General features: G+C 36.5%; 1 protein-coding gene and 1 non-coding gene across 2 annotated transcripts in view; one reads left to right on the plus strand and one right to left on the minus strand.

The window, feature by feature from the left end:
* The window catches only part of LOC140169457 (amyloid-beta precursor protein-like), a 220,614-nt gene that overhangs the window by 118,844 nt on the left and 77,002 nt on the right, over positions 1-24,768 (minus strand).
* Trnay-gua (transfer RNA tyrosine (anticodon GUA)) lies at positions 18,259-18,330 on the plus strand. The gene has a single exon. It is a non-coding gene; the product is annotated as a tRNA-Tyr (tRNA).

A 24,768-nucleotide genomic window follows, 5' to 3' on the forward strand; every position in this document is an offset into this window, starting at 1 on the left:
AGTGACTCAAGCCCGGATATTTCGGTACCCGCCCGTTTTTTCCCTACCCGGATAAAAATTCCATTTACGGATTACCCAAATTTAAATTTTTTTTTTTTTTTTAAGTTATTTTTTTTTCCGGCTTTGTAGTGTCCTTGGACCTAGAGCTAAATGCTAGGATCATTCATTGTTGATTTAAAACAAAAAAAAACAAAAAAGTTGTAGGCCTATGTGTTTTAAATAAATTTGTACTCATGTCATACTCTTTTAATGATTTCAAAATGCATTGAATTTGTATCCATTTTGAAATCATTAATAGAGTATGACATGAGTACAAATTTATTCAAAACATAGGGATACATTTTTTTTTGAATAAGTCAACCATGAATGATCCTAGCGTTAGCTCTAGGTCCAGGACACTACAAAGTCGAAAAAATAAATAACTTAAAAAAACAACTGCTTGATACTGGTACCGGTTACCCGCCTTGAAATTAACCTTGGGTACCCGAATACGTCATTACCCGATAGGTCACAGCCTTACTTTCCACCCAACAAGACCTGTCACTCTCAATCAACACAGGTAAGCAATAGGGTTGATAGCCATTTCTCTTTTCCTTTTGCCCTGAAACAAGAACATGAGTCCTAGCTGTCAAACATTAACCCTAGGCTGACTTGGGATGGACTGTTGCTATTATGGGATCATTCTCTGTCCGTTCTGTACTGTGATAATATGTTGCAAACTGAATTTGTGAGTAGTTTGAGCTAGTTTGTATGCTGATCTATGGACAGTCTGTATACATGGACATTAGAACTCGCCCGTTCGCAAACCATGACACCCCTCAAATAGCGAGCGAATGAGCTTGGAATACCTTACACAGGCATGACAGGTCTCAGAGTCCCAGCACATAGCCTATACTACATGGATGTATGAGGTTTTGAAGTATCAAATCTTTTCCACATTTTGTAATGATGCGGTTGTTTGTCAAGTTAATCCCTGGCCGCACCCACTTTGCACTGGCTATTCAACAGCATTCTGATCCACAGAACTGAGCCTGATGATCAAAGTTATGAGTAGAACATTCAAATGATATCTGTGTTACACACCCAAACCTCTACCTCCCCCTCCCCCACACACACCCCTAGAGCCTCTACATGTGTTCGTCTCTGAACATGAGCAGTTTTGGACTATGCAACACGGACATGTGAATCCGCTTTCAATCCACACACCGAGGACGTTGTATAAGATGAAATTTTACCACAACTGTGGACAGTATAATGTACAACAGAGGATATCTCGCAAATGTATTATACATGCAATTGTGGTCGCTTGCGGACAGACCTCCAAAACCGATATATGCATATATTGTACATTTACTTATAACATGTCCACAGTAAAGGTTCAGTAACTCAATTTAAGGGTCAACTTGAGTATCTTGTTATAATTATAAAATCCACCTTGAAATGCATCTGATTCTAAATTAAATATGTAAGAATTGCAGGCATCTACCTCACTCAATAAGCTCATTTTCTTGTAAGTGTCAGAAAAGACAACGATGAAAATTGAAAAACGCTCCTAACAGATGGCATAGCCATCTAAAAGGCCTTTTCTGCCCGGCTTTTCTGTTCACCTTTCAATCAGGATCCACAACATGTTCATCTATCAAGGCACAGTTCTTTAACCCCAATACATTTGTACATTCATTGAATGACCTTAGTATATTTGGATACAAAAACTCATACCCTGCAACATGAGGTCGAATTTTGCACTATGAGTATTTAATTGAGGTTATTGAACTATGCCATTGTGATGAGGCCATTGTGGTCCATAGTGTAGTGTCAAATGAGCCGATACATTATTAAGATATTCCGCAGCTAACTCTGTTATACATGACAAAATTAGCAATCACACCACACCTTGTCAGTCACTAGCAAATTGGACATTCCATTAAAAATCCACACTCCCCCTGTGGAAGATTTTGGAAATACCTTCCACAGGAGGAGTATGAATTTCAAATGGATTGAACAAATAAGGCAGTTCCGTTTGAAACTCACCCTCCCTCTGTGGAAGATTCAGATTGAATCTTTCTCAGAGGGTGTATGAAAGTCTATAAATAGAGCTGCCTAAAATGTTAATTCCATTTGAAATACATACTCCCCCTGTGGAAGATATTTCCAAAATCTTCCACAGGGGGAGCATGGATTTTAAATGGAATAGCCCATTATGTGCACATTTTGCAGGGAAGTGAGGAAAAAAAAAAGTTACAACCTGCTGCAAACCCTGGCATGAATTAGCCAGGCAACATGTTGCTATGGTAACCTGCTTAGAGAGAGTGTGGCATGCTCAGAGGGTTATTGTCCAAATCATTTTGTGACCAAAGCTGCCTTTTCTTTAAATTCTGTATCATGGTACGATAATGTCAAATCAGGGGTAACGGTTCTTGTAGTACTTTACGTAGCAATGCCACAACCCTCCTCCAATACCTATGAACATACACATTGTGTTTTGGGGTAAAAATAAGACTTTGGGTTGCGGCTACAGGGTTACGATTTTGGGTTATATACAATGTATATGGTATTAGGGATAGTGTAAGTGTCAAGATGCATCTGTACACTGGGGACCACAATGGCCTCATCCCAATGGCATAGTTCAATAACCTCAATAAAACAATAGTGCAAAATTTGACGTAAAGTTGCAGAGTATGCATTTTTGTACCCAAATTGCCAAAGGTCATTCAATAAATGTGCAAAATGTATTAGGGTTAATGAATTGTGCCATGATAGATGAGCATGTTGTGGATCCTAGTGATAGTATTATTGTATCTAGTATGTTGTATGATGATTGGATATAATAAAATAATACTAAACTGAACCTTAAACCTAGCCCTACAACACAAGGTGTGCAAAGTATTGGGTAATTACACAGGAATTTAAAAATTCAGCGAAAGGCAGCGATTACACATACGACTTTTACTCTTACTCAACACCATATATTGCATCTCAAATTTTTTTAGCAACCCAAATCACATCAGACTAGCTTCGTAGCCCAGGGATGCCATCATTGACTGCATACTATACGACTAAGCAAGCGGTCATTCACATCCACAGACCTGAGATGGACGGTACGTGTGAAAAAGGCGCAGACCTCAGTCTTTCAATTGCTCTCTTTTGTCTTTTTATTTCTTTGTTTTTGGTTGTTTGTTTGTTTTAAATCATTTACTTTGTTTTGGAGAAATTGTGCAAATAAATTCAATAATGTTTTGGACAAATTGTGCAAATAAATTCAGTTAAGTCATCTTCTGCAAAGTTATACAAAAAACATGTGACCAAAGCGAGCAAATATTGCCACTGGAAGGTTGTTTCCTTGAATTTTCAACTGTAACGGACACAATTTCCATGACATTTTTCAGGGATAAACCTCAGATAGGGGGTACAGTTCTGGTATGAAAACATGAGGGTGGGGGTGGGGAGAGTAACAAGGGGGGGTAGCCACAGTTTGCCATATGACCCCCCCCCTGCTCTGATAAAGCATGGAAGAAGACACAAGTGAGAAAGCTATATTCTAGAAATCATGGAATATTTCACACTACATTAAGAGTCTTATACTGTGGCCAAAGTCATATTATTCCAATACTCAATATAATATACAATTTCATAGTCTGACCATTTTAAGCTTTCACTTTAACAAGTTAATATAAGTAAGGGAAACATAAATTTACAAACAACTTCCTATTGTCTGGAAACCCTTGGCAATAAAATGCTGACATTGAGGTGTATTCGATCCTATACAAGTCAATCAAAATCATTATCAATGGCATCGGCGTCATTAAGTCCAGTCCAGCAGTCCCAAATATGCCAAATTTACCAGCAAAACTGATCTACAGCGATCTCTCAAACTGAAGTTTAACATACTAGGAAAATACCCATCCCAATTTGATGCGTCTGATAAGATGGCAGGCGTGACTATAAAAGCTGAATCGCATCACATATAATAAAAAGCTCTAGCTCCCGCCAGTCGGATATATTAGAACGATAAATTAAATGGTAATGCCAGCGCTATTTAAGATTTATTTGATATATCTGATGATTTCATGCACAAAATTATCATATGGCTTAGAAGGTATGGAGGGAAAAAAGAGGAGAAATCTCAGAAGCAAATAGGAAAAAGAATTGAATTCTATTGATTTGGAGTTGTTAAAGGGATGCATACAGATATTTAAAAGGTATGTACAAAAGCAGAGAAGATATATTGTACTTCCCACAATGCACTGCTTCAATTTCAATTTACTGCACTGATTTGATATCCAGTGCAACATGTTTCAATATTGACAAGATACCTAAATGAACAGAGCACATCCATAGCTTGCAAATTATGTGCATTTCATCACTATCGACCCATGAGTCTATTCTAAACATGAAAACAAATTTATGGAACATGTACAAAGAAATAGGGTGTGTAAGCATCTGTGGATGAAATGAGGTGATGCATCCTGTGCAAAGGATTCTGGGAAGGGAAATATATCTTCTCTGGTACAAAGTGTTTGCCTAACTGTATGAATTGTATCATAAAGTCTTATTCAGATTTCATTTGACAGCTTAACCATCGCATATATGGCATACGGCGTCAAGCGTGTGCATTGGACCTTATGTGCAAATAATATCGCTGGACGGCAAGCAATGCAGCTTAATTTGTAAAGGGAATCTGAATAAGAGCATAGCGTTGTCTGCTTGTGTCATCTGCTTGCATCGTCTGCATACATATAAGCATGGTTTCCAAATTCGACAGTTTGGAATGCCTTTCTTGCATAGACTTTCTTGTCCCTTTTGTCACCTAACTTTGAAGTGACCTGTTTCCACTGAACACATTAACCGGTAATATTCTAAAAAATGCATCGCCCGCCAACCTTTCCCCAGTAGAAACACACAGATTGTAACCATTCAAAACAGGTCAAGTGAGGAAAAAGGCAGGTTGTTCAGCACTGAGAGATCTCTGTAGATGGTCTAATTTTAAAAAACCTTGCTAGTTTAACAAAGCTCTATCATTATATCTGTGTAACATTTAAATTCTGTTTGCGAATATCATCTTCAATCCTATTTCCCAACCGTACAACGACTGTGTTTGAATTCCATATTGTGAAATCGAAGAAGAAGTCACTAGGATCCACAACATGCTCATCTATCAAGGCACAGTTCTTTAACCCCAGTACATTTGAACATTCATTGAATGACCTTTGAAAATTTGGGTACAAAAACTCGTACTCTGAAACTTGAGGTCAAATTTTGCACTATGATTGTTTAATTGAGGTTACTGAACTATGGCATTGGGATGAGGCCATTGTGGTCCATAGTGAGTATTTTGAGACAGCTATCATTACACAAACCAATCTCTGAAGTACCGTATCCTGACCAGCAGAGCTTTAAATTGATAGGTTTTAATGATGCTTAAGATCAGAAGGTGATGAATAAGCCGACACGTGGGTGTTTTTATCTATCTCTGCATCCAACCTCATTCATTCCATCGTGGATAGACATTACGTACAAGGCAATATATAGGATGTCGTCACATTTCAATGATCGCATCCCCATAATATTTTGCTAGAAATATACATAACTTTGAAATTTCAGGCATTGGGGTGGATCTAACCTTGCTGCATCGTGGATGGACATTGCATACATGTATGGGATGTCATAACATTGAAAGGCCAACATCATGAAAGTTTTTGTGATAAAATACAGAGCACACTCTTCAATTATTTTGGAGAGGTTTTTTAGGAGAGTTGTCGCATGGACATGTATTACAAATGGCACATTATTTGTTTACAGCATCAAGGAGAGCTATGAACTGATCTCCTGAGTATATTGAGGCAGGGAATACTAAGAGGCCCGTTTTGCCACAAAACTTGGGGTTTAAAGGGAAAGCCCCACTTTTGGTTCAAGTTCCTTAGGGAATTAGTCAAGGTTAAACTTTATCCATGTAAATTCTGTTCAGTCTGTCATCAAAGTAACAGGTGTAAGTCAGTTCTTCAGTGGCGAACTGGCCAAGCGGGGCTTCCCGTTTAAGATACAGAAATCAAAGGTAGCATTGGAAACTAATTAGCTGGGGTGGAGTTTTTTGAAAATGACAGGCGTGCTAGAAATTGCATTTTTGGTGGGCTGTCAGGTGTGCTATTACAATGCACTTGGTAAGAAGTTTAGGAATTAAGGTGTGATATAAATCGTACTTGGACAGGCGTATTAAGGTGTGCGATGATGTGCGATCACACTCACACGCCTTTAAAAACTCAATCCCTGAATCAGACCTTTTATCTAACAGATAGTCTAAAAGTTAGGGGTCTGTCACATAATCTGGGGGTTGTAGACCCCCAATGCAGTTTACCACCAATACTGGGTTGAGGTAGTTAGGAGATCTAATTATAATTCTTGTAATTTAAGGCCGCTAGGCCTGAATGTTTTACTGCTTTTGTTGTTCTATTGCATTAGATACAAAATGTTGTCTTTTCACAGGTTTTTTTTTTTCAGAAGAGTTGACATGAAGACATAAAAAAAATTTAAAAAGTCCATTACTGGTAAGTAGCACTAAGGAGAGCCAATTAATTCTAACGCTAGACTTATTTTCTCTTTCCTGGCCCCACCTTTAGAACTGCTAGTAAATATGTTCTGTTAGAAGAAAAAATTGAAAATAAATTAACATATACTCAGACATGTAAATACATCTGTGGTCATGTACAACAGGTGACACCAGATGTTGCCGTGGCAACAGGAAGCTTTGAACCGCCATGCTGCTATTTTGACAAGCATGTGCACTAAACATGCTAAACATCAGTTGCCGCACCCTGCTGCATTTAAAATTTGAAAAACATTATATTATATGAAGTATTTGAAGTAAATGGGCTATTCCATTTAAAATCCACACTACCCCTGTGTGGAAGATTTTGGAAATATCTTCCACAGGGGGAGTATGAATTTCAAAAGGAATGAATACATTCTAAGGCACACCCTCTGAGCAAGATTCAACCTGAATCTGCCACAGATGGAGGGCGAGTTTCAAATGGAGCTGCTGATGTGTTGTTCATTCCTTTGAAATGCATACTCACTGAGGAAGATATTTTTAAAGTCTTCCACAGGGGGAGTGTGGATTTTAAATGGAATAGCGCAATGTCTGCTGCCACACAAAATCAGTTTCCACATGTGTGGATATCCTGATTACAAATTATACAAAGTCATTTCTGAGAAAAAAAATATTTTCGTGATAAAATCTTTAAAATTTGAAACATTCTTTCAACCAGATTTCAAAACTAATTTTCATGACTTCCGATTTGCTTTTGGTTGTCAGATTCAGGTCATATATTGAAAGCAACTCTAAACATGAATAATATTGCACCTCATATTCGCAATAACATCGCCCAGCCCTCAACTTCAAAAGTATGAGTGCAACTTGGTGAAATAAGTGAGAAAAGTTATTACGAGACCTGATTGAACAGGGCTATTCTATTCAAAATCAACCATACCCTTGTAGAAAATTTATGAAACATCCACAGAGGGAGTAAGTTTTTCAAATGGAATTGGTTAGGGTTAATTATTTTGAAACCCATCCTCCCCCTGTATATGTATTATACATATCCTCCATAACTGAGTGTTTGAACAACATGCTGAATAAAAACCCAGGCAACACCCACGTTGCGGGTAGCTAACATGATGCATATGTGATGTTTTCTATATAGTCTGGCTATGTTTAGGCTAGCAATAAATGTCAATGAAAATAGCATATTCATTGAGGTGTCGTGCAAAGAGAAGTAAGTTTTCAAATTTGTCTGCATTCAGCATCATGAACATTGTCATATCTCATCAGAAAATATCATCCAATTTTGATTCACCTTTCGCAAAGTTATGTAAGTAGTAATAGGTAGGATTATGGTTTGTCCCCCTCCCCCTACCCCCCCCCAACCTTGACCCCTGGGGTCATCTTTAGATCACCCTTTTCGGGTCATCCTGAGATGACCTTTATGCGTCATAATAGAAAGAGAGAGTGCGGTCATCTTGAGATGACCATTACGGGTCATCCTGAGATGACCTTTTATCGTAAACGAAACGAGCAGGTGGGGGGATTCCCCTTATGGTTGAAACACCGATTACAAAACATGAACCCTTCACCTAGAAAAAAATGTCCAGTAGTCGGTTAAAGTTTAAAAATATTATACAAGTAGGAGTTAGTATGCACGAAGTCTAGTCGGTGATGTTAGCAATAGGGATTTAGTTGTTTAAAGATAACAAGGCGTGCAAAGAAAGTATGTTTGCATATTTCAAAACCTTGTGTAAAGATACAGTCAGGGAATTAGTGCTTGAAATAGACTGATAGTAGGTAAAAAATACAATTTCAAAATGCAGTTTAAAAACAAACAAATAAAAACAAGTTAGAACATGTATTCGAGAAAATAAAAATAACCTATGACATCATAAAGGGCCAATCAGAAAACGGGTAGGAAAGGTACAAATAGATCTGTAGAATTATCATTTGTCATTATTTGTATCGAAATTGATATAAGGAGACGCTAACTGTTAACATGTCTAGTAAAGTGTGTTGCTTACCGCACCGGTGGTTGGTGGTTGATGAAGTAGATGAACAGATGATAGAAGAAGAATTTGTAAAAATTCACGACGTTGCTAAATACATTTTTGCATTATTATTATTCGAGGAGGTGAATAAAGTGATCAAATCACAGTGTAATGGTTGTGTGACGGATCACCCGAGTCAATTACAACATATTTGTATCGATCCTGACCCTACAGAAGATATAATTGTGTTAACCTTGTACATACAAGCTATTGAACAACTTGACAAAGTATACGCTACCAAATTGTTCCAAGCTACCAGAGGTCGATTACATCTAGGGAGCGGTGGTTCCAGCCCCATTTTTGATTTCTTAGCTATCGTGCATCATTACAGCAGGGTGTGGACTTTACAGAACTTTGCTAACTTACACGAAAACCTGAAAGTGAGTGATTGCATCAAGGAAGCTGTGGACATTGCCAGGTTAGAAGTGGGCTGCAAAGACAACCCTTTCGAAGAATGGCTGCTGAAACAAATGGAGCCTCAACATCAACAGACGGTTATGTCAGTCGACGAATAATTCAAGCTATACTACAAGATCAGATGTATGGCAAAGAAACATCAAACGCAGAGCCTTGCGTAACTAAAATGATTCAATATGCGAGAGATATAGCCCAGAGGACTCGTGCAATCGGCGCATACCAAGAACTGTTCTGAACCTTGAACCCGATGATTTTTGGTTTACGCCATCGCGAGTAGATGCGATGGTTGATATATTATTTAGATATTCGCAAAGTCGCGGAAGAAAGAGTAACGCGCATACGTGTGTCTTTTAGCCTTTGTTGTAGATTTATGTAAGATGCATGATGATGATGAAACGAAAGAGTCAATCATGGGTGCTTCTACTCAAATTGCCGTAGGCAGAGTAAATAGCGAAGATTGGAGCCAAGTTCAAATACGTTCAAATAATGCAGTAATGCCGTACAAAAGGATGATTGGTGTTGCCTTGACCTTTACTATACTCTATGTTACTTTAAAATGGATACGGTTATTCTAAAAAATGTAATAAAATGAAATATCATGTAACTGCTGTTTTGATGAAAAAATAAATACCGAAAAAGAAAATAGAAACTATAAATATTTGTCTATGTGTTTTTTGTCTATAATAAGGCATTGTAATGTAGTATCCTGTCATAAGAAGGTTTGCTTTTTGTTTATTTGGTACGATGGGGATGTAACCATGAGTACTAAACTAGAAAAGTTCTTACATAAAAACGTGCTATGATGTATCTAATCCGGCCGGTTATACCGGTGTATCTGCCTTGTATAGAGAGGGGCAAAAGCGTAAATTTCCTGATATTACCCTTTCAAAAATCAAAAGGTGGTTAGCGGAACAAGATGTTTATCGTTGCACAAACCACTCCGTCCGGAGATTTAAACGAAATAGAGTGTATGTTAATACTATAGATGAATTATGGCAAATGGATTTGGCTGACCTTTAAATCATTAAAACGTTATAATAAAGGTTTCAAATACATTTTAACGTGCATCGATGTATTTTCCAAGTATGCATGGGGTATTCCGTTAAAGGATAAGACGGGAAAGACTCTAGTTAAAGCAATTCAAACTATTTTAGCTTCCGGTCGTCAACCCGAGTGTATACAGACGGATCGTGGTACTGAATTTACAAATAGGTTATTTCAAACTAAATTGAAAGAAAACGGTATACGTTTTTACACTCCCGGCAACGCAACAAAAGCATCGGTCGTTGAAAGGTTTAATCGAACCTTGAAAGGTCGTATGTATAAATACTTTACCCACAAAATTCCCACAAATACATAGATATCCTACAAAGCCTACTTGATGCGTATAGCGGTGCGTACCACGTAGCATTAAGATGCCCCGATAAAGGTGACTGATGCGAACCAACATATAGTTCGCCAAAACTTGTAATGGTAATGAGAGCGCTATAACCGCAATTTTAAATTTGCAGCAGGCGACCAGGTTAGAATTTCAAAGTCAAAACTTAGATTTGAAAAAAGTTACCTCGTAAATTATTCGGAAGAAATATTTACGATCGTAAAACGTTACCCAAGAAATCCTCCTGTATACGCTTTAGAGGATTATTTAGGCGAAGCTATTCAAGGGACATTTTATGAACATGAACTACAAAAAGTGATTAAAACCAAAGATGCGTTGTATGAAGTAGAACAGGTAGTAAGGAAACGAAAAAGAAATGGAAAGACTGAATATTTTGTAAAATGGAAACATTATCCGTCAAAATTTAATTCATGGGTTGATACGTTAGAAGACCCAAACAAAAACTAATAAAAGGGCGTGATCGCCTTGAGTAGAGTTTAGTTTGCTAACGGATTACATTATGGAAAGTCAACATTTTTATGTAACATTGCCTTGTGGCGCCTCTTTAGCGACATACCCTGACAATTCACCTAGTCAATACAAAAGCGATATTGGCCCGACCATTGCGCCTATCTGGGCAATGGGAAGTTGGTTTAAGCGAAATAGTGTTTACTCATAGTTTTTATAACGTAACAAAGGGGAAAAACTTGGTTATTTTTAACGAAGGGCTCCCCTTTAATGAGGAATTAGGTCAATCATTTACCGTAAGGCCCGGGTATTATGAACATGGTAAAGATCTCTTGAGTCAAATTCGGAAGGGATTGAGCGATACTGCCTCGGAAAGAATCGAGTTTAATATTGAAGCTTTTTCGAGAAGATTGGAAATAAAAGTTTCTGAGGGGGCCAAAATTTCACCGCATAGGCATTTGGTAGATTTATTAGGTTTGAAATCTGGTAATCAAGTTGTAGAAAGTAACGTGCGATTTGAATTACCCATAGATACAAACAGGGTATGCACGCTTTTTACGTTTATTCAGATATTGTGCACTCTTTACCAGTCGGCGATCAGGAAGTACCTCGATTAAGGTTCGTGGACGTATCCCATAAAAAGGTTAATGAAGTTATTGTTCATAGTTACCCAACTCCTCAATATCTGCCGCTACGAACGAATAATATTGAATCTATAGAAATCAATATAAACTGGGGTAACGGTGAAATTGTTCATTTTCAAGGTGGGACGTCAGTAGTGCGTTTGCATTTCAGAAAGACCTCTCCGATACAATTTCAGTAAAGAATAAAAAAGCAATAAGAAAACCATGGATTTGTCGCGTAATCAACGATTTTATGAAACAAATTGGCGGGGGAATCCCCGCATACCAACCCTATACACAGTACGGTATGGGAATAGGAAACGTTCTTGGGTCATTGTTTAGAACCGCTATGCCATTTTTGAAACAAGGCGCTAAAACGCTAGGGAGACAAGCCCTTAGAACCGGTGGAGAGATTTTGGAAGATGCCCTTAGCGGTAAAAAAAAACTCAAACGGCCGCCAAATCAAGATTGAAGCAAGCCGGTAAAGATTTAGGTACCACCGCGGTGCGTGGTTTAAAACGGCGTATGAATAATCACCAGAAAGATGGTACTGTGAAACGGCGAAAGCCCACCCGAAAGACGGGTATAAAAAGGAAAGCATCTACCAAGAAAGGCAATAGTCGACGAAAGAAAGTGACGAGTAAACATCGTAATTGGGGTCCCGATATATTTAATTAGAACACATGGCTTTTGTGCACGACCATAGCGCCGAATGTACAAGTTCGCAACTTGATATATTCTCTTTACCACCAACTCAAACTTCAATATTACAAGGGCACTGGGTATCGCATCATCCAGTTACTACCATAGCCGACAACGGCCCTCTAGAATTTGTTATTAGCGGAAATGAAGAGTATCTTAGTCTGAGTGATTCTTACCTTCAAATTAGCGCCAAAATCACTGGCGCTGACGGCACAGATATTGAAGATGCTAGCGAGGTTGGCCCGTAAACCTCTTCCTACACTCCTTATTCAGTCAGGTCGATGTATCGCTCAACGGTAGACTGGTGTCACAGAGTAGTAGTACTTACGCTTACCGGGCTCTTCTTGAAAGTCTGCTCAATTACGGACAAGATGCTTTCTGACGACCCAGCTCACATCCGCCATGTTCTACAAAGACACGGCTGGAAACATGGAAGCTACCAATCCCGGGGCTAGCCCAGCTACCTCTAACACGGGCTTAAAAAACCGGTCCAAATTCACTGATGGGGGGAAAGCGGTTGACATGGTGGGGAGGTTGCATTCTGATATCTTTATGCAAGATCGTTACTTACTCAATTCTGTTGATGTCAAGATTAAATTACACAGAAGTAAGGATGAATTTTGTTTGATGGCCTCGGACCATACTGCAGGTTATAAGGTGAAAATATTAGATGCTATATTACACGTGAGGAAAGCCAAATTGAACCCGGAGTTGCTCTTGCTCATGCTAAGGGGTTAGAACGCTTCTACCGCCAAATACCCCGTGTCCAGAGTATTGGTGAAAACCTTCACCGTACCTGCCGTGATTTATCTATCACTAAGGAAAATGTATTTCTAGGTCAACTTCCAAAAGAATCATCCTAGGTTTTGTTGCCAATGCCGCTTTTAACGGCCATTACAAGAGGAACCCCTATAACTTTAAACATTACAGCGTAAATAAAGTTGGTGTTTATGTTGACGGTATGTTAGTACCCATGTCAGAAAGCCTAAATCCCAATTTTGCTGGGGAAAGTGGTTACATCGCCGCTTTCAATACATTGTTTACGGGACTTAACAAACACAACAAAGATAACACTGGAACCGTGAATCGTGCAGACTATAAAAGAGGATATACCCTGATGTGTTTTGATTTGACTGCCGATTTGTGCGACTTTGGACACTTCAACCTACAAAAGACTGGCAATTTACGTCTTGAACTTCAGTTTGCTGATGCGCTACCAGAGACCATCAACGTGCTTGTGCGCTGAATTTGAAAACGTAATTCAGGTAATGATACTGCTCCTATTATTCGCATCATGATTATTAATCTGAAGTAAACCCGTTACACGTGTTACAATTACGTGCAATTTATTTCAATGTGTTCTTTCTTTCTTTCTTTCTTTCTTATTTTCATACAGATTGATAAGTCCAGAAACGTCATCTACGACTACGGGTCTACTTAGTACTCATGGATAGCAAACAACTCAGATGGGTTATGACTAGCGACAAGATTTGCAAAGAACAATTCATCGACGTATTTGCCAGTAATAAACTACCGTCTAAAGTTGCCAAATTACCAGCCGCCTTTATAGTAAACATTGATAAAAGTTCCATGCCAGGATCTCATTGGGTGGCGATATACATTGATCAAGATCTGAAAGGAGAATATTTTGACTCTTACGGAAAAGGGCCGGATGAAAATAAAATCTATTTTGAACGTTTTTTAAAATCTAATACCGTAAAATGGACCGTAAATCGTAAAGTATTACAAAGTAGTTACAGCGCGTAATGCCAATATTGCTTATATTATTTAATTCATAGATGTAGAGGTATAAAGTTAAAAGACATCGTGACCTGTTTTACCGATAACCGTTATGCAAACGACACGTTTGTTAATGATTATATACGTAAAATGTTTGATCTGGATACCGTTGTGTTTGACTATGAGCTTTTAGGTACGCAAATGGCACGCGTCGCTTAACTCCTTCGTGTAAATACGACAGCGAGTGATAGTTTGAGGAAAATATTTTATGCAAATATATTGAATATATTTTACTCATACTATTATGAACTATAGACACGTATTAACATTGTCAGTAGAAAGTAGTTATATAGTTATATATTGTTTAATCACGGTAAAAAATCATCATAATCATTGTGAAAATAATACGTTATTTCATGGATGTAAAAAAATATCATTGTATAAAAATACGTTATTTAAATTACTGTAAAAAATATCATTGTATAAAAAAAGTTGTAATAAAAGTATAATCATTGTACAAAAATACGTTTTTAAATTACTGTAAAAAATATCATTGTATAAAAAAGTTGTAATAAAAGTATAATCATTGTACAAAAATACGTTTTTAAATTACTGTAAAAAATATCATTGTATAAAAGATTTACAAATCGTAATAATATAATTGTTTTAAGTAATTGTTCGCTATTATATTAAGCGTTAGTGATTACAATCCTATGTCCTTTATATATGTATCGTACTTGTACGTTGTAGAATAATCGTGTGTAAATAATCGTATATCTAACAATCAATGAAACAAATTGACGGTTAATAAAGTTAAGATTGTAATTTATCTTAAGAAATAAGAAAATGTAAACAAATACAAAATTTTGTAAAAATTAAGATATAACTTGTAATGTTTTTTAATAAAAACAATTATTAAAGATTGTAAAATATCGTAAATCCATTTTCACGTATTATAGTGTCTTACAAATGAAATGTATGTTATTGAAATGACGATGAAATGATACAATAAAAGTTTGAAATCAAAGTACGGAATAAGCTTTCTGCGTTTTATTTGAAAGTAACTACATCGTATACATTTGTATTACATTACATTACATTACATTACATTACATTACATTATTACATTACATTACATTACATTACATTACATTACATTACAATATAGTTCATTACATTTCTATTACAAAATTCAGCGGCAAAAAAATGCCGTCATATTTTACGTTTTTTGTATACATTATCGTAAACTCCTCCCATAACGACACAATTATGTCCTTTTTTACATTCCTTCGTTATTGTTATTTTTACACGATACATTATACGATATTAATTGTACATTTTGTTTCACTATTTGTCGTTATTAAATCAAACGATTTGACACGCTCGTCATTTACATACAAAAGGAGGAAAAACCTCGAGTGACTCACATTATTTTACCTTCCTCGCATAATAAAAGCGTGATTACATCTTAAACAATGAGCATATTTAATGCGGCGTACAATAAGATGGTAATAAACAAGTTACATTTTTTCCCAAATCAAGGGTGCATGCTTCTTACGCCCTCGTTTACCCGTAACGCTTCTTGATTTACGTCTTGAAGGTCTTTCTGGGGTAACCATATCCGTGCTCGTTTTACCCATTTTAAAGTCCCTGATGAGACTTCTTCTTTCTTTATTACCAATTATGGATTCGGGAATATTAATATCGGCCAAACTACTAGCAAATAATTGAAAACCCGTTGGTTGAAAGGCGTTAGAATAATTACGTGTCGTCCGTGATTAGATCGGACAGGTTGCTGCCGGGTACAAGTTTTCCCCGATAGATAATTTCACCTTTCTGATTCCATTTTAGGGCATTACTTGCTTTTAGTTCACCGATTAATTGGGAGGCCTTAGATTTCATCCGTTTCTGAATGGTTTTAATATATTATCGGCATAGTCATCCTGTCCCGTAGCTGGTACTTCGCTGACTGTCTGCTCCGTTGATTTATTCACTTCTTCATTATCAGGGTGTTCCGTTATATTAATGGCGATTGGAGCGTTGGTTTTATTATAAAAAGTTAAAAATTTATTCAAACTGTCCTGATACATTAACATTTTATCGTAGGCCGTCAAGTCGTCCCTCTGTAGAATAGAAGTCATATCTTGATCCAAGTCTTGCACAGTTCGTTTGACACCATCGCGTATCGGGGCTTGTTGTTGCTGCTGCAGTTTATCCACCATATCGGGAGGTACCAGCGCCATTTTCTTGAAGCTCATCGTCGTTTACTCTTCGTTTTCTTGCGAATCAAATTGACCAACAGTGGTACTACGACGTAATCGGTGCTTAAAAGCAGGCTAATTATGCACGCCCTTTTGGACAATCAAACGTCTCTTTGATTTGACGGATTTTCCTTTGTTGGCGAGTTTTCTAATAATGTTCTTATGCGTTGATATTTTCGTCTTTTTAAGAGGGTAAGTCTGACGTTTCCACGACACAAGTTCAATGCACATTCACAAATGGCAGTCAATACTTTATCGTTCACGTTTTTCAAAATGGCAGTTCTCAATTTATCGGGGCACTTGCTTAAAACTTTGAGTAACTCGTGAATTACGAACCACGTTCTCTGCGACATGTTGTTTTCAAATGATGTCTGAACGTAAATGTATCAGCGTTTATCATATTCGTGAAACTCTTACCGATCGGTACATAGACGTACCCTTGTTCATCGGGAAAAATAGCTGTACGCACTTTCAAATCTTCGGGGGTTGATGCCTTTAAATCCAACAAGATGTAACCATACTGCTTCGACGTGGCGTCTGCAAAAGCATCTAATAAAAATTTAGAGTTTCCTGGAAACATCTGTTTGGCCAATACAGCTATCGGAGTTTTATCTCTAGGGTTGCGAAATAACACCATGTAACTGGCGTTCAAACTAATGTTTCTCGACTGTTTACCTTGATGAAAGATATTCTGCATCAAATAAACAACGGATAAATTGAGATGATGGGATCCACGCAAAAACAAATTTCCGATGGTTGAACTGTTCCCAATTTCTTGCATCAAGTCGTCCAAAATGATCAAGTTATTTCGGCTCTTGTCAATCAGTTGTTCGATGTTTTGCTCCGCAAACCTTCGATAAATGTAACATTATTCAAAGTTTGTGAAATCTCGGTATCGCCTCCTGATACAAGGCGTAGAACCATATGACGTTATTTGGTACAGGATGAACCATGCTGGATAGGTTACTTAAAAGCCGTTTAACAAACACGGTTTTACCGCATTCAGACGGTCCGCAAATTAACATTCTAAAGGGGTGTTTCAGTCTCGGGTCCATGATTGCTTTTGGTAAATACGGATCATATACCGCCTTATATATATAGACTCTAGTTATTTAGAGGGAGGTACGAAGCTTATATTTGACCTTTCTTACGATACTTTGAATAATTCCGATTTTTTGACCAACTTGTGAAACTGTTTACGCGATAAAATGACACCATCGAACGATGGGTAACGACGGTTCGTATCCTTGAACTATAAAATTGCCTTACATCTACGCCTCGTCTTTATCGTTTGAGCATACATTGACCAATAGGTTATCCCCTAGACCGACAGAGTCCCTAGGGTAACACGTGTAATTCTACGGGAGATATTGGCAGGTTTTGACCTCGTTTCATTTTGGAAATAATTAAATCTACATTTATCGGCCGTGACGTTTTGAAATTGTCTTTGACCCGTAGATTCGGACGTAGGATTAATCTCTATACCGTCGCGAATTCTACCAAAAATAATGGTAGTCATCAATACGACGATAACTACCCCATATATAGGTTTACTGGATATTATATTTCTCAAACGCCCTTTTAACCCTATTCTTTCATCTCTATCGCGAAGACGCGTAGATGGTAAGGGAGTTTCATAACCTACGTCGTTGTTTTCCATGATTCAGAAAATACAAACAGTTATTAAAAATACGTGTTTACAGTAAGATTACGTTTTGACTTATGAAAGGTTTAGTGGATATTAGTCGACATTTATACCCGAAAGGGATAGTGTCGTAATCTTTGATCATAATTCTTTGATCAAATACCGCTCCTTACAATATATATTTTAACTTTATAGTCCCAAAATAATAATAATAATAATAATATAATAACAATAATGATGATAATAATAATAATAATAATAATAATAATAATAATAATAATAATAATAATAATAATAATAATAATAATAATAATAATAATAATAATAATAATAATAATAATAATAATAATAATAATAATAATAATAATAATAATAATAATAATAATAATAATAATAATAATAATAATAATAATAATAATAGTGAGATATGTATACCCCCGCGTAGCTCAGATGGGAGAGCGTCTGACTGTAGATCGGAAGGCCCTGGTTCGAGCCCAGGCACGGGGAAGGAATTAGTTTTATGTTCTTTTTTGTTGCTGTTGTTGAGACGACCTAGATTATTACATCACTCAGTGACATCTATGCACACAAATTATTATACTAATGTTTATCAATTTATGCAGAAAATCGCGTGATCTTTAAGTGTCACTGACTGTCTTCAACATATTCCATCCCCTCGTCTTTATCTTCCTCTTGTTGGAAGAGTCCGTCAAATTTGCTCTGATGTTTAGCCAATACTCTTTTAACCGCTTTATACGCGTTTAGCATTTATCCATCTTCTCTTGAGATCATCCACAATTTCCTGATGAGTGTCGTTGTCTCTCAGGTGAACGTCGTATGACAAAAACGTCAGGTAGCGTCCAAAAAAGTTGCGTTTAATAGCCCACAATGTCTTCATATTGGCTTTTTCTTCAGCCAGCTGTTCATCCATGCCCCCGTTGAGGTACTTTTCGTATTTTTCAGTCCACATCTCGCTAGTATCCTCTTTGGCTCGTTCGTACCATTCTTGATACGTAGGATTATCTTCCAGCTCATCGTTAGCCACTTCATCCGCAGACTCTTCTTCTCCAGATTCAGAATCATCTTCTGAGGATTCATCTACTTGGGGTTCTTTAGAGTCGATATCATCTTCCTGATCATCTTCCCCCATATGGGAATCATCCTCTTCAGTTTCACTGTGTACATTTTCTATATGTCTTTTTAGGTTATACTTGCGCGTGAATGATCTATCGCACAGGGAGCAAGTGTGAGTAGCATTGAGTGAATTCATGTTGACTCTTTGAAGGTTCGAAAGCAAATGACTAGATATAAATGATAATGGTGATTTCATAACAATCATGTTAATATTTTGACTCTGCGAGTGACTCATTTGATACTCCGAGTAACTCTCGCGACTCATGAGCAACTCATCCGACTCCGTGAGTAACGCATTTTACTCCGCGAGCAACCCATTTTACTCCGCGGGTAACTCATTTTACTCCCCGAGCAACCCATTGAACTCTACAAATTCATATTCATACCATGCGGGAAACATTTTAATTCCATGATAGGACTATGTTACATTTAATACTCCGAATTGATTTCTAAAACAACCCTCCTATAATGTACACCGAGCAACTTTCCGACAAGTTCCATTTATTACCAAAGTTTCAACCACTTTCCATAACAACCATTAACTGAACAGAGTAACCTTTTTGAAAATCTCTACTACAAACATTCCATTCAATTTCTAAAATAAACGTGTATACTTTAGGACTTAGATCAATAGATTGGTAAAACAAAATGCCAACCGCTAGCATCGCCACCCAAATTCATGAATACTAACTTCTATAGGCTTATACCTAATATTTTTTTAACTTTAACCGACTACTTGGACATTTTTTCTAGGTGAAGGGGTCATGTTTTGTAATGGGCGTTTCAACCATAAGGGGCAAATCCCCACTAACTCCTATATAATTATTATTTAAACTTTAACCGACTACTGGACACTTTTTTTCTAGGTGAAGGGTTCATGTTTTGTAATCGGTGTTTCAACCATAAGGGGGCAACCCCCTACCTGCTCGTTTCGTTTACGATAAAAGGTCATCTCAGGATGACCCGTAATGGTCATCTCAAGATGACCGCACCCCCCTCTCTTTCTATTATGACGCATAAAGGTCATCTCAGGATGACCCGAAAAGGGTGATCTAAAGATGACCCCAGGGGTCAAGGTTGGAGGAGGGGTAAGGGGGAGGGGGACAAACCATAATCCTACCTATTACTACTTATGTATTATCATATAACCACTTTAACTCAGGGATAATATTATTTCAAAACATGATAATTGATTCTGCTTCAGAAGTGATTCGTTTTGCACGATCGCATAATATATTTGTGCTGCAAAGTTTGATGAAATATCTAGAAGAGGTATGAAACTGCCGATTGTGCCGATCCCATAATTGAATTGGATTGCATCTCCTAGATATTCTACCATTCACAAAATATTGAATCTATAAATTCTATGAATTCTATAAATTATATTGAAAATATATATTTTTTGAGAAACACCTTCGGTTTCTGCCACACTTTGTTAAATAGGTTCAAGAATATATCTGATAGGATCAGTCATTTAACTGATATCATCTGATTGATAAAATGAAAATATTTTTGGCTCAGATTTAGATTTAATCATTTCACTTTCCCCTAATCCGTCCCCAATTCCACACCAAATAACGCCACATTTAGCAAAGGCATTGTGATGATGCATATAAATTCAAGTTCATTTAGAACCAATAAGAAATCTCTTACAGGCTACACAAATTGTCTACTGGGTATAAGTGCAAATTTTTGCGCTATTAATTTTTCATGATTTGCCAATTTGTTACTTCAACTGCTACAAGTGGGTAAGTGCAATTGGCTGCCATGTGTAGTTGCCATGTGTAGAGGAATGCAATATAATGTGTGTAAATTGCCAAATGTTCACAGGGCAGCTATTGCACTTATCCACCTGTTTTCTTTCAATTTCACATTTCTAAGCATTCTTACAATGGCCTAGACGTTATACACTTTTGGAATATATTTGTGCATTTTTATTTTGTAGGAAATGCTTGGAATGCAAAAAGCGTAAAAATAAAATAGCGCGAAAAATTCCACTTTTATTGTATCTTCTCATTTGTTCTGTCCCTTCCTCAGCATACACTAGGATCACAAACAACCTCATCTGAAGGACACAGTTCCTTCACCCTAGGCTTGTACACTCATAAGAATGACATCTGAATGCACTAGGTACAAAACCTCATCCTCCACAACTTCAGGTCACCTATCAAAGTCTTGACTGTTGAATGAGGTTATTGAACGTTGCCACAAGGTATGATGTTATTCTGGTTCATGCTACACACAAACAAACTGAACTTGGCAAGGAATCTTTCCATGGCAGGATCAATGGTAAAAGATACAATGCCGTAAGGAAATTATTGTATTTTACACGACGTCAAAACACACTTTCAATTTATATCGGGTTTTTGTTGACCTGATAACAAACGCAATGGCGGACACGATGAGTAAACCTGACAACTGCTAACCATTGAATCTTGTCGGTCGGTCGTTTTAAAAAGATTGCTTAATTTCTCAAGAAAATACTGCTAGTATACAAACATGCTTCTTGCTACTTTGAAGTCATCTTGCTACTTAGAGGGATAGTGCGAGTGAACTGAATGAGAAGGGGCACAGAGCCTACGTAAGGGGCATTGCCGGCAATGGATATTTTTCAGCAATATTTCAATAAATTTTTTCAAAATTTTCCTGTCCTTTCACTTTGCTCAGGAAGCACTGGTCAATCTTGATTAAGTTTCCACTTCATGTACATTAGCACTAACTTGCCAATATTGACTAAAAATAGAATAATAAAGAATTATTTTGCCGATACCCATTTAAATTTGCAAACTGCGCTACTACACTTACATACTTACTTTTAGTGCATGAAATTTTAATTTCTAGTAGTGCAAGTCTGGCTTCTATTCTCTAGAGCATTGTCTAAAACATGTAATTAAGCGCTGGTGTCATTAACATTGCCGCAACATTATCAAATCAAAGCCTGCAGTCCGTCTCATGGATTAACTAAAATGATCAATACCATACATTTGATTTTTTCCCTTTCTCTCTCTATCTGCTTTGAAATCATATCCAGTGTAAATCTACATGAGAAAATCTATAGGTATATTTTAACCAGGAATGTTACATTCTTTTATTGATTCTATCAAAGGCTTTACTTCTCTGGAAACCTACCCTCTCAAGTACAAATTATGCAGTATGCCAATTGCACACATTTTGCACCTCAAAATTTGCCTATTGCACCCCACTTTAAAAATGGGATGTAAAATTTACAATAGAGCTTTACCCCTTGACTGAGAAACTAATACTGCTTTCCTCTACTTGGAAAGGCAAAAAAATTCCACTTTCAATTTTGAAATAATAATCATTCAATTTCATACAGTACATTCAACACATTAATGTTAGCAGGCATGTAACTTAACTACCCTCTGGCCTCCGATACTACAACTGACAATAAATTTGTATCTTGTAACCTATACCAGAAAATAAATGTTTTCAAGTCATATTTACTTGAAATGTGTAGTGTCATTGACATCAAATTTATCCTATCATTTAGGTGGCTTCCACATCCAACTATATACAGTAATATGTATAGTAAATTGTCTATTCGTTGTAGCAGGGAACCACCAGCATTATGCAGCAGTATGGTAAATCAATGGAGTGTTTCTGTAAGGCGAGTTGCAAGCTGGTGATACATCCATCAGACTTAGTGCTATGCATGCTTAGCCATATGCTTCAACATAAAGTCCCAACTTTTGAGATATTTTATCAAAATATCAAGAGCTATCACAAGAACCACTGAAGCAACACTAGGCTTGTTTGTACTCATTTTAATGCAATTTTCATGCTGATTACAAATATGGTCATGTACATTTACAATTCTGAAATTTTGTGAATTAAAAAAAAAATGAAGCTTGTCGTCTGCAGAGTTAATGCTATATAAATGAAACTTTGATTAAAGAAAAAAAAAATTATCCTTTAAACCATACATTAACTCAATCAATAATGACGATAACTCACAATACATTAACTTGCAGATTTCTATTCCACCTCCATTTAGAAAACCATTTAGTTGATATTTTGTGTATAGCTGATAGACACAAAGCTATAATGCATGGACTTGTAAGCTGTATCCTTCCAGCTATATTCATTTTATTGACTTGCCTGAAATTGCTAATGTGGCAGTTGGAACTATTATAAAACTGGGTCTCGTTTTTTAATTTACAAGACAAATGCCTGTGTTTGGATTGAGTCTGTACCAAGTAATGAAAGCATACAGCTTGTATGGACCTGTAATGGGATATTCCAGTTAAAATCCATACTCCCTATGGAAGACATGGCCTGCATCTTCTACACAGGGAGTGTGAATTCCAAATGGGGTCACCTGAATGAGTGAGTCCATTTGAAATCTACACACCCTGTGTGGGAGATTTAGGTCATGTTTTCCATAGGGGGTGTATGGATATCAAGTGGAATGGCGCAATAAAGCAGAACTGTGTCAATTGTCTTTTTTCCTATCTTCAGTAGATAGTAGTTAAATATTTGTCGGTTTATAAATTTGTTTCAGCTGTGTCGATTCTTTTCCTTTATTTTACCTTCATTAGAGAGTACAGAAATATTTTTCGGTTATTAATTTGTCAACTGCCTTCGTATTTGTTAGTTTATTAACTGGTTCCACAATTGTTTTTCTGCTATCTTCAGTAGATAGTAGTAGCAAAATGTTTGCCAGTTTGCAAATTTATCAACTGTCTTCATTAGATAGTGTATAAGTCATTGTTATCAATTGCCTCAATGCTATCTTCAGTAGATAGCATTGAAATACTTGTTGGTTGTATATTTGTTTTTACTATGTCAAAACATTGTCTTCTATCTTATCTTCAGTAGATAGTCAAATCTTCAGTAGATAGCATTGAAATATTTCTTGGTTGTATATTTGTTTTTACAATGTCAAAACATTGTCTTCTATCTTATCTTCAGTAGATAGTCAAATCTTCAGTAGATAGCATTGAAATATTTCTTGGTTGCACGTTTGTTTTTACTGTGTTAAAACATTGTCTTCTATTTTATCTTCAGTAAATAGTATCTCACAGTGTAAATTATCTTTCAACTATCTTCAGTAGATAGTATTGACATATCATCATGATCATTGTTAGTTATAAATGTTACAATTGTGACAATTAATTGCCTTTGTGCTATCTTCAGTAGATAGTATTGAAATATCTCTTGGTTGTACATTTGGTTAATTAGTTTATATTAGATAATTAGTTTCCACGATGTCAATTGCTTTTTCTATCTTCAGTAGATAGTATTGAAATATTTTTGTCGGTTATTAGATCATTATTTCCATAGTCTTCATGCCATCTTCAGTAGATAGTATTGAAATATTTGTTGGCTGCAAATGGTGTCAAAACATTGACTTCCATCGTATCACAATGTCAATTGACTTTTGACTATCTTCATTAGATAGTATGACCTATTTCTTGGTTGTAAAATTGTCTACTGTCTTATCTTCAGTAGACAGCATTTCATCTTTTCCACAGTATCAATTATCTTTACTATCTTCAGTAGATATTAAAGAAATATATTTTTGTCTGATATTAGACTTTGAATAAGTTTTGTGTTAATTATCCTCATGCTATCTTCAGAAGATAGTATCTAAATCTTTGTCGGTTATAAATTTGTTTTCACAGTGTTAAATATTGTCTACCATCTTATCTTCAGTAGACAGCATTTCATCTTTTCCACAGTATCAATTATCTTTACTATCTTCAGTAGATATATATCAGTAGTAAATATATTTTTGTCTGATATTAGATTTTATTTAAGTCTCAGTTAAAAATTTGTTACCATTGTGTA

The sequence above is a fragment of the Amphiura filiformis genome, chromosome 14 (assembly GCF_039555335.1).
Source record: "Amphiura filiformis chromosome 14, Afil_fr2py, whole genome shotgun sequence".
In the NCBI taxonomy this organism is placed as follows: Eukaryota; Metazoa; Echinodermata; class Ophiuroidea; order Amphilepidida; family Amphiuridae; genus Amphiura; species Amphiura filiformis.